A 12815-nucleotide genomic window follows, 5' to 3' on the forward strand; every position below is an offset into this window, starting at 1 on the left:
AGGCTCACACTTGTTGAGGTCCACTTCAGTAATGGCACTTCCTATGAAATTGCTATCTAAAGCCTTTCTAATGAGATAATGTGTTATGAGCTCTTCATCAGTGGGATGGAATGTGAATCCAGAAGGCAGTTGTGCATTACCCATATCATGACTGTAACTAAAGTTAAGAGCCTATATTATTGAATTCTCTTCCCTATCACCCATATTCATTTCCTTTGCTATGGGAAATAGGGAAGAGAATTCAATAATAGAGGCTCTTAACTTTAGTTATAGACATGATATGGGTGATGCACAACTGCCATCTGGATTCACATTCCATCCCATTAATGAAGAGCTCATAACACATTATCTCTTTAGAAAGGTTTTAGACAACAATTTCACAGGAAGGTCCATTGCTACAGTGGACCTCAACAAGTGTGAGCCTCAGGGAGGGTTCAATTCCCTCTATTATTCACTATGCGTATAATCCCACACACCCATTTGATCTCAAATGATGATATGTACTGAATGCTAAGTGTCTATGTTGAGTGCTCCAAAACCATCCATTTCATGCCTTCATCTGTATACAATATCTTTCTAGTTTCTTTCTACTCGCACACCCATTTCATTTCATATGATCATTTGAACATTTTGTCACTCTAAGCTCTCAATTGTTTCCTCTTGATTGATCATCTCACAAAAATTGAATGAGAGCTTTGGCATAAGCTATAGGCATCCATCAAAGCATAAAAGATTTTGTCAGACGATGTAGATGAAGTAGTAGCATTTGCCTTGGAAGACATGCTTGCAAAATGGAAGCATAGATAAGTCATGTGAAATATTTGACAGGATGCCTGAACGTAATGTGGTCATCAAAATCCATGGTTGTTGGATATGCACAAAATAGATATCTTGAGAGAATGTATTTGTTTAAGTTGGAACTACCCTGGTAGACATGCATGCAAAATGTGGAATAATAGGTAAGGCGTTTGAACTGTTTTATTGATTGCCTCCATGAAATGTCATCTAATGGCAAGCTAATATTGCAAGATATGTATATTGTCCCAGTAAGAATTGTTATACAAGGAATAACCTAAGGCCTAATCAAATAGCTGCAAATATCAAAGTACATAAAGGAACTGACAATGGAACCATCAATAATTGTGATATATATCAAGCAGCTTCATAAGCCTGAAAAAAATAGACATGCTACAAGAACCTTCAGGTACCCAAGGCATAAATTAATTATAAGTAAACCATTGAATTCTTTCTTGAAATTGTAAAAGCCAGGGCAGGTACAAAGCTATACCATGTTACTTAGATCAAAATTCATAAAACATAGGTACCAGGTTAAAAAAATTAAAGGTTCAAAACCAATAGGTTTGATCAATTCAATGTTCAAAACCCATAATTATTTGGTCCAAAAAATTGATTTGTTCAAGAAATCCATAAAAATTGGAAATCTAGAACTAAAGAAAGAATTCACTAAAATTTATATAGGAATTGAAAAGCCAAGGATGAATTGGACAAATTTTCCTAGTACAAAAAATCTAGATCAAGTTGAATTTGATTTAAAACTAACCAAATCTGGTAACTACGTAAGAAAGTCCACCATCTGACACTTTAGCATGAAAATTCAATCAAAATCAAAGACAAAATGAATACAACACACTTTGCATCAGGACATATACCATAATTCAATTACCTATTAAATAGACATTTCAACCTGAAGAAAATGGGGATAACAAAATAGAGCAATCATGCAAAAGATTGGAAGCCTATCATGCAACTATCTATACAATTTCCAATTTCATTGCCATAAACATTAGATGCCTACAACCAAAGAATATCTTCCTTGCTACTAACATCCACACCCCATAATATGATTTAATTTCCCATCAAGTAGGATTTGACTCAATCCTTGATTAGGCAACTACCATTACACATTAATACAAACTTCAGTCAAATGTTCAAAAATCATTTCCCACAGCTTTCTACAACTATTAGTATTTCCTACCTATCAAAAAAAAGCCAACAAATATACATGATTACCTGAGTCAATAAGCCAGTTTGAGACAACGAACCTCCAACTAAAGCCTAGCTTGCTGGATTTTCAAGACCAGCAAAGTTGAAACTGGATCCCATACCTCCAATTGGTTGACGTGAACCTTGATGTGGTAAATGCCCCCCAATGGGACCACCAACACTTCCACATCCTGCACCAAATCATCTATTACACTTCACTCTTGCATTCTTGTCTCCTGATGATGGATCTTGTAGTGTGATCCAAACCATTGATCCTAAAAATACCATACACAATCAAATTGAAAAACAAAAAATTTACTTTTCAAATAGATTAATGTTGATGTAGCTACAAGATTATGCTTACCAAAAATTCATTTGATCCAAAAAATTGATGTTAAACCACACATTCATTTGAACCAAAACATTGATGCTAAACCACAAATTCAATTGATCCAAAATGATGATGCTAAAAATATTTACACAATTGAATTTAAAAATAAAATTACAGTGTCATTTGAACTTACCATATCTAAAGGGATAAGAAACAACATCCACTACAATGTCATAGATTTATAAGTAAACAATAGTTGATCCTAGCAGTGAGCTCTCCAAGTTGGAGAGAGCAGGTGGCTAGTTTCTGTTGAAGTAGGGTGATGCATAATTTATTCTTACATTGCATGGCCTCCCTACCACAATAAGAAATGTTCTTTCTGAAGGTGAACATCCCAAGGTGGACAACCCTGCTACTATGAACTTTCTGGCTCCAACATTGTATAGATCCTAGCATTGTTACTATTAACATTTCCTATATTGAAGAAATAACTAACACCTCAATCAACATTCCCTGCAGCCAAGTAGTAAAGTGTATTGCTTACAATACTCGAAGCATGCTCTACCCCAACAATGGCTATTATTCAAGATATATATTCCCTGAAATATTGCACTTGCTTCCACAATGCTATCACATTCTGCACAACCCCCACAAAATATAAAAGCTCTCAGCCCAAACAACAAATTACCCACATTACATGCACTGATAATGTAACCATTTTAATGCTTAAATGGAAATGCTTTAAAAAGACTTATTTATGCCTACCTCACTCTCTATAGTAAAATTATCATAGCCAGAGCTAGCTAAAGTGAAGCTTACTCCTGTAAGCAAATCATCTGAGGTGAGACTATCATCCAGATATGCTTGAACTGCTTCTTTGATGCCTAGTGTAGATGCTGTAGAAAAAAATCCACATGATCTATACTACAAGGGAAGCAAATATATCATTTCAAGTAGGAATACAAACTTGTTTGATGACATGAAAAAGGAAAATATTTCAGCCATTACAGCTAGTTTTTGAATTTAAATACAAGGATTAGATTTTTAAAACAGGCCATCTAAAAAAAACTAAAGGTGGTGGTTTTGCTATGGATCTGAACATTGGATATTGACATCTGTACTAGTGACAAGTTAAATCATTTCAAGCAAACTATTTTCTCTTACATGATATCATTTTCTTTCCATTAGTTCTCTTTTCTACCATCCACGAAAAAATCTAATAACAAAAACTCAAATGTGACTATTCAAACCAATTAACAACAAAGTAATTATAGTAATAACAAGCCAAGCTTTAACTGATACTTGGTTTATGATAAACCACTGAAACTAAAAACAATAACCATATGCAATTATTGCTTCATATCTGAACAAAATCACAAGTTGCAAAATAGAGAAGTGGGAAGTGGTTTTATAATAAATAATTGGAAATATAAAAACCTTATTATTTTCAATAATTGTCTCATATCAGGTCAAAACCACAAAATGTTCAAAAGAAAAATTGTCTAAACTTTGAACTTTGAACGTGTATTTATTATTGAATTAATATGTTAAAACTTAAGACACATAAATCATTGATAAGTAGGAGATATTTTCCACATCAAGTCAAATTCTGATATTGCTATCAAGATTCAACAGTTTAGTTTTTGAGTCAAACTCATTGAACCATGATTCATGCATAGTAGTTCACAAAAACTCATTTCTCATGAGAATGAATGGAACACTTAGCACTCATTGCATCTAGCTAGTGCTCAAAAAGGTGAAGCACCATGAATTCCTCAAAGGCTCACCCATCCTAGTACTACTCCAGCTCAAGCAGACTTAACTATGGAGTTTCCTCCATGGTTTAAACCACTCTACTTGCAATCCCATTTGCAAAACCTACAACAAGTGTTGTGCCTCATGAACCATTCATTAGAAAGCCCTTTGAGCTCATCAATAGATAAGTCCTAGATATTTTCCATAGCAAGTCAAATTGTGGTATTGCTATCGGGATTCAACTGTACATTTTTTGAGTCCAACTCATTGACCCATGAATATATAATATATGACCCAAGAAAGAGGGAAAATTTTTAAATGTAATGGATTGTACATCCTTTCCTCCTACTACCGGCCCTATCTGACACTTTCTCTAGAGTATGAAGCTAGGGAACTTGCATATAACTTGGAAGAGATTAAGGTTTTAGAAATCAAATATGGCTATGCATGTTCAATTATTAAAAGTTCATTTCCTAAAGTTCATTTCATAACTCTGATTAATAGGCTTATTTATAGCCAACACTGTACTAACATTTTGGGGACCAAAGACCTTGTGAATATTTTTGGTCTCTAAAAAAGGGTGTCTTGATCAAAGTTTAGCTTCCCTCCTTGTTAAGGAATTTTTCAAGTTATTTGGGTTTTTCACCAAAAGTAGGCCTAATTGCTTGTAGCCCTATTTGGGATGCAAGTGTATTGTTTCCTAGAACTTGATTAGGGTTCCAATGCTAAAAATGATTGCAAGTTTTGTAATGGACCCTAATGACCTCCTAGAAGTCCACATCTCTTGGTGAGGTGACTACTGATCATGTTGGGGAGTGGGTGAAGAGGAAGCTAGAAGGGATAATATAAGCCTAGGAAGTGGTATGTGGAGCTATTGTTCTTTCTAATTGGTGTTCACCAGTTGAAGGAAGTAAGATCCCATAAATAGGATCCTAGGGAGAGTAGGGTCAATAAGAAACCCTATTAGGTCAAGAGATTGTCCCAAGAGGCCCTAGATAAGATAGGGTTGGAGCAAGACTAATGTTACATCACCTAGTCCTCTAACAAGGACATGTTTACTATACAAATGTAATAGACTCCTAATAGGGTCAATCTCTTTCATGAAATACTTATGATTAATAGATCATTTTGTATAAACCATCCCTACTAGGGTTTTTTTTGGTGTAATTAAGTATTAACTAATTACACTACACTTAAGTTTACTTAGGTTAATGCATTAGAATATTAGTTGTCATGTAGACACCTAGGAGTTTGCTTATTCATATGAATTGTCATGTAGAAAACACAATAGTTTGAACTCCAATTGAGCACATGTTGTCTACTACATCTCTTTATGAGGTATGTCTTTGTATTCTTATCCTCTCATTGTCGCACACACATTCATGCACAATGGAAGATAATCCACTCTTGGTGGATATGTGCTTAGTTGTGATGATTATCTCTTTCCTAACTCCTAGTCATTCTAGTTGCCTTTATATATAACCACTTCTAGTGTGTATTTATCTAATATCCATTATCATTTTGATCATTAATGAGATTCTCATTTCATCATTTGTCTCTCTTGTGCTATCTATTGAGCTTCTTGATCTTGACATTGAATTATTGCATTAGGAAAATTCTTACATGGTATTAGAGCTATGAGAACTTCATTGTATAGCCATTGGAGAGCTTCATTTTGCTTAATTTTGGAGGGCCATGATTCATATTTAGATATCCATAGTTATTGGGAGCATTTTGAGCAAGATCTAACCTCACCATTGTGTTTGGGTCACTGTTTCCATAAATTTTTACTATAAATTTGCCTATGTGGAGCAAAAGTCAAATCTGAGGCAATTTTTTTTTGCAAATCGGACTTATAAGCCTGATTTGCCAATTTGGAGGATTACAAGCTCATCCTGGTACAGTAACCTAGATCTGCAAATTGGGTAACATTTTAGATTTTTTTTAGGATCTGGTTAATTTTGTTGTATATTATTATTCTCACAAATATTTTGGGCCAAAGTCCAGTGGTGTTTGTCACATACCCAATCTAAGCACATCCAAGAACAAGTAAAGACTTTGAGAGTGAGCTGCAAAGTCCTCTTATCATGGGAGTCTTATTGTCTGCAAGCCCACATTCATCCAAATAGATTGGCAAGCCAACACACAAAACACTTAGGGCGTGGGACTTTAAAGAGTTGGGATGACTATTCATGTACCACCCAAGGTAATAGATTAATTACAACTCATACATAACATGAGCACAAGATTTTCATTTTGCTACTGATTTCATATAGTTTAGCTCCCTTTTAGTCAAATTTTGCACATGTGGAGGTTCCGTCATGCTCAACTTGTTTTGTTCTACATTGGGATTTATTTGTCCTATGGAAGTGTGAGGATTGGTGTTGAATTATTTTGCTCATGCATTGTTCAATGTAAAGGCATGAGAGAAAAAACCTGTAAGATAGGCTCACTACGCTAAATCTAATGAGCTTCCCTAACTTGCCAATACCCTTCTCACCGGTGCAGAGAACCCTAGAGTTCTCTATCATCTTTAGTGTCATGTTAGCATATAGCTCCATCGCAATTCAACCTACTGGTGCATCACTGATGGACATGTGAAAAAAAAACCTTAGGATTTGCCATCATAAAAAGCCCGATTTTCTTGTTATGATAGAGATCATTCTCTACTAAAACTATACCATGCTGCTTTGGTGAGTGAATGTCCAAAGGGATAATCAGATCAAGCAATATTGAAACTATTAACTTGGCTCCTCTCTCCATTTGTGCTTAATGAAATTGTATGTAGGTCTAGTTCAAGCACCCGATTTGTCAAAGTCTCCAAACACGACAAGCCCAAGCTCACACCACCCATGTAGATCTAGATCATTTCATCTAACCTAGACAACTAGATTTGTGGCTTCCTACCAAGACATAATTGATATACAATTTCTTGACATCGTCAGCTACTTGTAAATAGGACCCCTCTTCATATGTATTTTTGATTTGATAGTCTAACTTCAAAGAGCCATATCTTTGTCATTCTAACTCCAAATCAGGCACAATTTTTTTGATTTTGGGCTACATTTCCTAAAATTTGCATTGGTGTAGCTATTTTTTGGTTTTGATACATGAACTGAGCAAAATTCATAGATTTTGGTGACTATTGCTAAGCAATCCTCCTTTTTGCAACTTCAAAGGTTTTGTTCAAGCTCATACAAAGACAAAGTGCCATTTTAAAAAAAGTGTGGAATCTTTTGTCTACTTTCCAGATCTGATATTAGTTTAGAGAAATTGTAAGTAGATATTGTACTTTCAGCATTGGTTTTTTTTGACCTATTTTAGCACTTGTACTTGTTTAGATCCTTGAGAGATATGGTGTATTATGTACTTGAGTCTGCTATAGCTTCATCTTTTCTGTTGTAACCATCAAAATCATAAGTCAACTTTGGTCTATTTTAGCAAATGAAAATTGTAAACACACTACATATAAAGTGCCACAAGCATCAGTTTTGGGGGGGTTCTTTGATTGAGTAATTTGGGGGAGTGACTTGTGTTCTTGTTCTCTTTCTCTCTTGTGCCCTATTTTAATTTTTGCATCATGGGTTCACCTAAAACTCCACTTTTAACTTCACACAATTATACTACATGGAAAGATATTTTATGGAGTAGACTAATGGAAAAATGTTTAAATCTATATGTTGATGGTACAATTGTAAAACCCACTGATGCTAATGCACAAGTTTATTGGAAAATTAAAGACGACCATACTTTAGGAATTATTAGGAGTTGTGTTCATAGAGATCTCTTCTTCCACGTTTCTAGCTTTAAGGATGCCAAGGGTGCGTGGGACAACTTGAAGGGTTGTATGATAAGGTGGATGAGGAAAAGGGATTCCAAATTGAGGATGATCAACTTCTCTTGGATCCTAAGAATTTTAACACAATTCAAGACTGTGTCAACAAAGCCAATGAATTGAGAGCACAACTTAAGGATTGTGGTAATCCCATGAAGGATGATAGATTGATTCATCACATCTAGAAGAGGCTACCTTTAGAGTATGCATCTTTTGTTTTGAGTTACAACACTCACAAGTTGACCATGGGAAGTGCCTTCACTAAGCCTTCATTTGATGCATTTGTAGAAATGCTGATGTTTGAACAATCCAAGTTGATAGATATGATAATTCTCGAGTCCTCAAAGTCCAAGGCATTGGTGTCTAGTAATGAGAACCAAACAAATCAAGGTGGCAAAAGTTTCACCAACAATAAGAAAAAGCAGTGGAAGCCAAAATCACAATCAGAGACACAACAATCTTCCTCCTCACAACAAGGAAATTCTTCTTCCAACAAGAAGGGAAACAACAACAAGAAGGATAAACTATTTTGTGCATATTGCAAGAAACCAAATCATGATGAGCATCATTGCAAGACTAAGAGAATAGATGAGTTGAAAAACTTACTTAGGAAGAACAAAATCAGTGTGCCAAATGCTTCCTCAAAGTCCAAGGCATTGGTGGCTAGTAATGAGAACCAAACAAATCAAGGTGGAAAAAGTTTCACCAACAATAAGAAAAAGCAGTGGAAGCCAAAATCACAATCAGAGACACAACAATCTTCCTCCTCACAACAAGGAAACTCTTCTTCCAAAAAGAAGGGAAACAACAAAGAGAAGGATAAACTATTTTGTGCATATTGCAAGAAACCAAATCATGATGAGCATCATTGCAAGACTAAGAGAATAGATGAGCTGAAAAACTTACTTAGGAAGAAAAAAATCAGTGTGCCAAATGCTTCCAAATTCAAATCCATCCACTTCAAAGGAAACACGGCAAACACTTATGGCAAGTTCAAGTTCTTCAGGGGAATGGATTCTTGAGTTGAGTGCCTCACATCATATAGGTTCTTCAAAAGGACACTTTTCTTCATTGGAGCAATCTAAGGTACCTCACATCTTTGTAGGGAATGATACACAAGTGGAAGTTGAAGGGAAAGGACAAGTTGAAATGGAAAATGAAGAGTTCAAAGATGTTCTCTATGTTCCTCACCTTAGCACTAATCTCCTTTCAATTTACCAAATCACTCACTATGGAGGTGGAAATAAAGTTGAGTTCCTTCTTGATTTAATAATGGTGTGAAATCTTAAGGATGATTCATTGGTTACAGTGGGTAAAGTTAATCATGACACAAGGCTTTATTCTTTCTCCCACTTTGTGCCTAAGTCTCCTTCACATGCATTGTTGACACATTCACAATCACAAAGTAAATTATGGCATGCGAGGTATGGACATCTTGCCTTCTGCTATCTTCATCAACTTACCTCAAAAAATATGGTCAAAGGTCTACCTACAATCAACTTTTCTAAGGGTGAATGTTCAAATTGTTCAATAGATATGCATCTAGAAGAGAGGTTTGACAAAGGGAAGTCTTGGAGAGCATTAATAGTTCTTGAGTTGGTTCACACTATTCTAGCAGGTCCTTTTTCAATGACATTAGTTAGCAAGGGTTGCTATGTCCTCACTTTCATTGATGACTTTTCATGCTACACATGGGTCTACTTTCTTAATCACAAGAATGAAACTTAGAGTCATGTTGAGAAGTAATCAAGTAAAGCCATCAAGGTTCTTTGTATGGACAATGAAAGCAGATATGTGAACTCAAGACTTAGAGATTTTTGTGAACTTGAGGGTATTGATCTTCAAAATCCTATAGCATTTAGTCCACAAAAGACAAGTGTTGAAATAATGAGGATTAGAACTCTTAAGTCAATAGCAAGTTGTATGATTCAAGCTAAGTCTCTTGATCCATCACTTGAGGTAGAAGCTATAAGTAGTGCCAATCACATCCTTAATAGGTCTCCTCATAATGTCTTAGATGGAATGACTCCTGTTGAGGCATGGTGCAGAAGAAAACCAGTTGTGAAACACTTCAGAGTTTTTGGTTGTCCAACATGGGGACACATATCTTCAAGGGAATGCAAGCCACCACCATCAAGGCCTTGTACTTTTATTGGATATGAAGAAAGTGTTAAGGCATATAGACTTATGGATCTTGAGACTGATGAGATATTCATAGAGAGGAATGTTCACTTTGAGGAAAGTTCACCTAGCTTATCCTCCAATCCTCTCCATACTTCATACATTGTGGAAATTGATAATGACAATAGTGATAGTGATTCAATAGGTTCACTTGTGGGGAATCCTTTTGATAGATGCCGGATGAGGTCACAACATCAAAAAATTCCACATGCATACATTTCTATAGTGATAGGTCCATGTAATTCGGTATAGTTGGGTACACCTTGTCTTCCAGTTCTAGCATCAAGGGATGACTACTTGACATATATTTTAGGTTTGTTTGTGGAGTCCTACATAGTAGATCTAGGAGACATTATTGATGATATACATCTTCTCTTTGATGAAGAAGATCCTTCTTTAGTTGTTGTAAGGGAATACTCTAACCCTCTTGTCCATTCTCTACATGATCAATCTTACAAGGTTGATATGATTGTGGATCCTTATGTACAGAAATTGCAAGAGGTCTCTTTATCATTTGAGGAGACAGTTGGCTCTTTGGGATATGTTCTACATCCATCCTTGCTAGATCCAAAATTGTTCTTTTCAATAGTGTTGGAAGGGGTGACCATCAATATCGACATAGGGATAGTTGAGCAATTTTTAGAGACATCGTTCATCTTCAGGATTCTTTCTACACATTGGGGAAGCATCTCATATGTACATATGACATTGTTTCTTCCTAAAGGGGGGAATATTATTTTGCAGTCATGGATCAACTTCTACATTCATCTTGGAGCAGCTATCACTGATGGGCATTCTATATTGAGGGGGGACTACCTTGCCTCCTTTCTTATTCTTCTACTTCTTCTCTCTTATGGGGGTGACCTTTTCCTCTTATGGGGTTTTGTCCTTCTCATACTTCTCTATTGTATATACACGATGTATGTTTTGATGGGGGGGGTCTTGATTACTCCATCCATCCATGCATCTTGTTTTTTCATCTCTCTTTTTGGGGGAGGGTTTTTCCCATGAGGCTTTCCCTCTTTCTCTACTTTATGAGAGCTTAAATTTTGTACATGGGTACCTAACATGGCCTAGTAGCCGAGACCCACATTGCATTATCATCTAGCTTTTGTGAGCTTAAGTGCATTCCCTTAAGTAGCACTTAAGGGGGGGTGTTGGTATAATTAAGTATTTACTAATTACACTTTACCTAAGTTTACTTAGGTTAATGCATTAGAATGTTAGTTGTCATGTAGACACCTAGGAGTTTGCATATTTATATGAGTTGTCATGTAGACAACACACCATGTTGTCTACTCATCTCTTTGAGATACACCTTTGTATTCTTATCCTCTCATTATTGCATGTACATTCATGCACAATGAAGGATAATCCACTCTTGGTGGACATGTGCTTAGTTGTGATGATTATCTTTTTTCTGACTCCTAGCCATTCTAGTTGTCTTTATATATAGGCACTTCTAGTGTGTATATATCTAATATCCAATCATCTGATATCCATTATCATTTTGATCATTATTGAGATTCTCATTTGATCATCATTTGTCTCTCTCATGCTATGTACTAAGCTTCTTGATCTTGGCATTGAACACTACTACATTTAACCTCATTTTACTACCCAAAATTTTGACCATTAACTAAATAAGTTTCAGTTGGTCAGAATTTTAAGGCAAAAAATTTCTTTTTTTTTACATGTAAGCCCCGTGTTGGTCAAAATTTTGACCAACATGAGGCTTATACATTAAAAAAAAAGAAACATTCCTCACTTTCACTTTGTGTTTCACGTGTGCAAGTTTTCAGTGTTTTCACAAGGGTTTTGAAGAGAATGAGATTGGATACTAGAGTTATTAAATTTGTGACTGCTAGATGATTTCCAGATGGTGTTTCATGTGATGATCAAATCTACTGCTTCCTCTGATGTTACCTTTGCTTTCACAGAAGATGTTGATTGTGGGTTGGATCTTAACGCGCACATACTTTTACCACCTTAGTTGATACCTTAGCTGCTGGGTCATGGAAGAATTGGGACCGATGATCAATAGTTGATTTAGTAATATTATTAAACACCATGATTTGTTTTTATAGTATCCTCTATGCTAACTTGAATTTTCTTCAAGCATTTATGATTTTCTTATTACAAAGGGATAGTGAATCTAGTTGACCTCACCCCCTTCCTCTACCTGCTGTTGGCATATCAAAAGGATTTGAAGCCTAGGCAACATTGATAGCCTTAAAAGATTATTGATGTATCATGTCTTTGACATTTAATTATTTTTCCATATTATATATTAATCAATTCACCAATAATCTGGGCTGGAAGCTTTTCCTAGTCAATTTCTTTATGGGTAGAGCTTGCACTCTACTTCAATATGTTTTAAGAATTGGGTTAAAAATTAGATTCACTATGAATACTCCTAAGCCTACATTCATTTGAAATTTGCAGGAACCAAGTAAATATATCCATACAATCAAAATTTCCTTGAATGTTTCTAAAGTCTTTTCAATAAATCCATTTTGTTCATGATCTACAAACATTGTAGTCGACAAGAATGCATCTATCATTCTATCAAATAGCTCATGTGCCTTGTCTATGCTTCTAGATTTTACATATATGTCTACAGGAGTAGTTATAATTACAATATTTGACAACATCTTTGTATTCTTCATGCTTTGATGGATTTCCATACCTAGTTTCAAATCTTTGAAT

General features: G+C 35.4%; 1 pseudogene; it reads right to left on the minus strand.

Annotated features, from left to right (window-relative positions):
* Positions 1-2076: 2076 nt before the first annotated feature.
* On the minus strand, positions 2077-6651 carry LOC149564679 (GDSL esterase/lipase EXL3-like; annotated as a pseudogene).
* Positions 6652-12815: the final 6164 nt, after the last annotated feature.

This window comes from Cupressus sempervirens, chromosome 3 (genome assembly GCF_028749045.1).
Source record: "Cupressus sempervirens isolate cs-2001-9-10 chromosome 3, ASM2874904v1, whole genome shotgun sequence".
Lineage (NCBI taxonomy): Eukaryota > Viridiplantae > Streptophyta > Pinopsida > Cupressales > Cupressaceae > Cupressus > Cupressus sempervirens.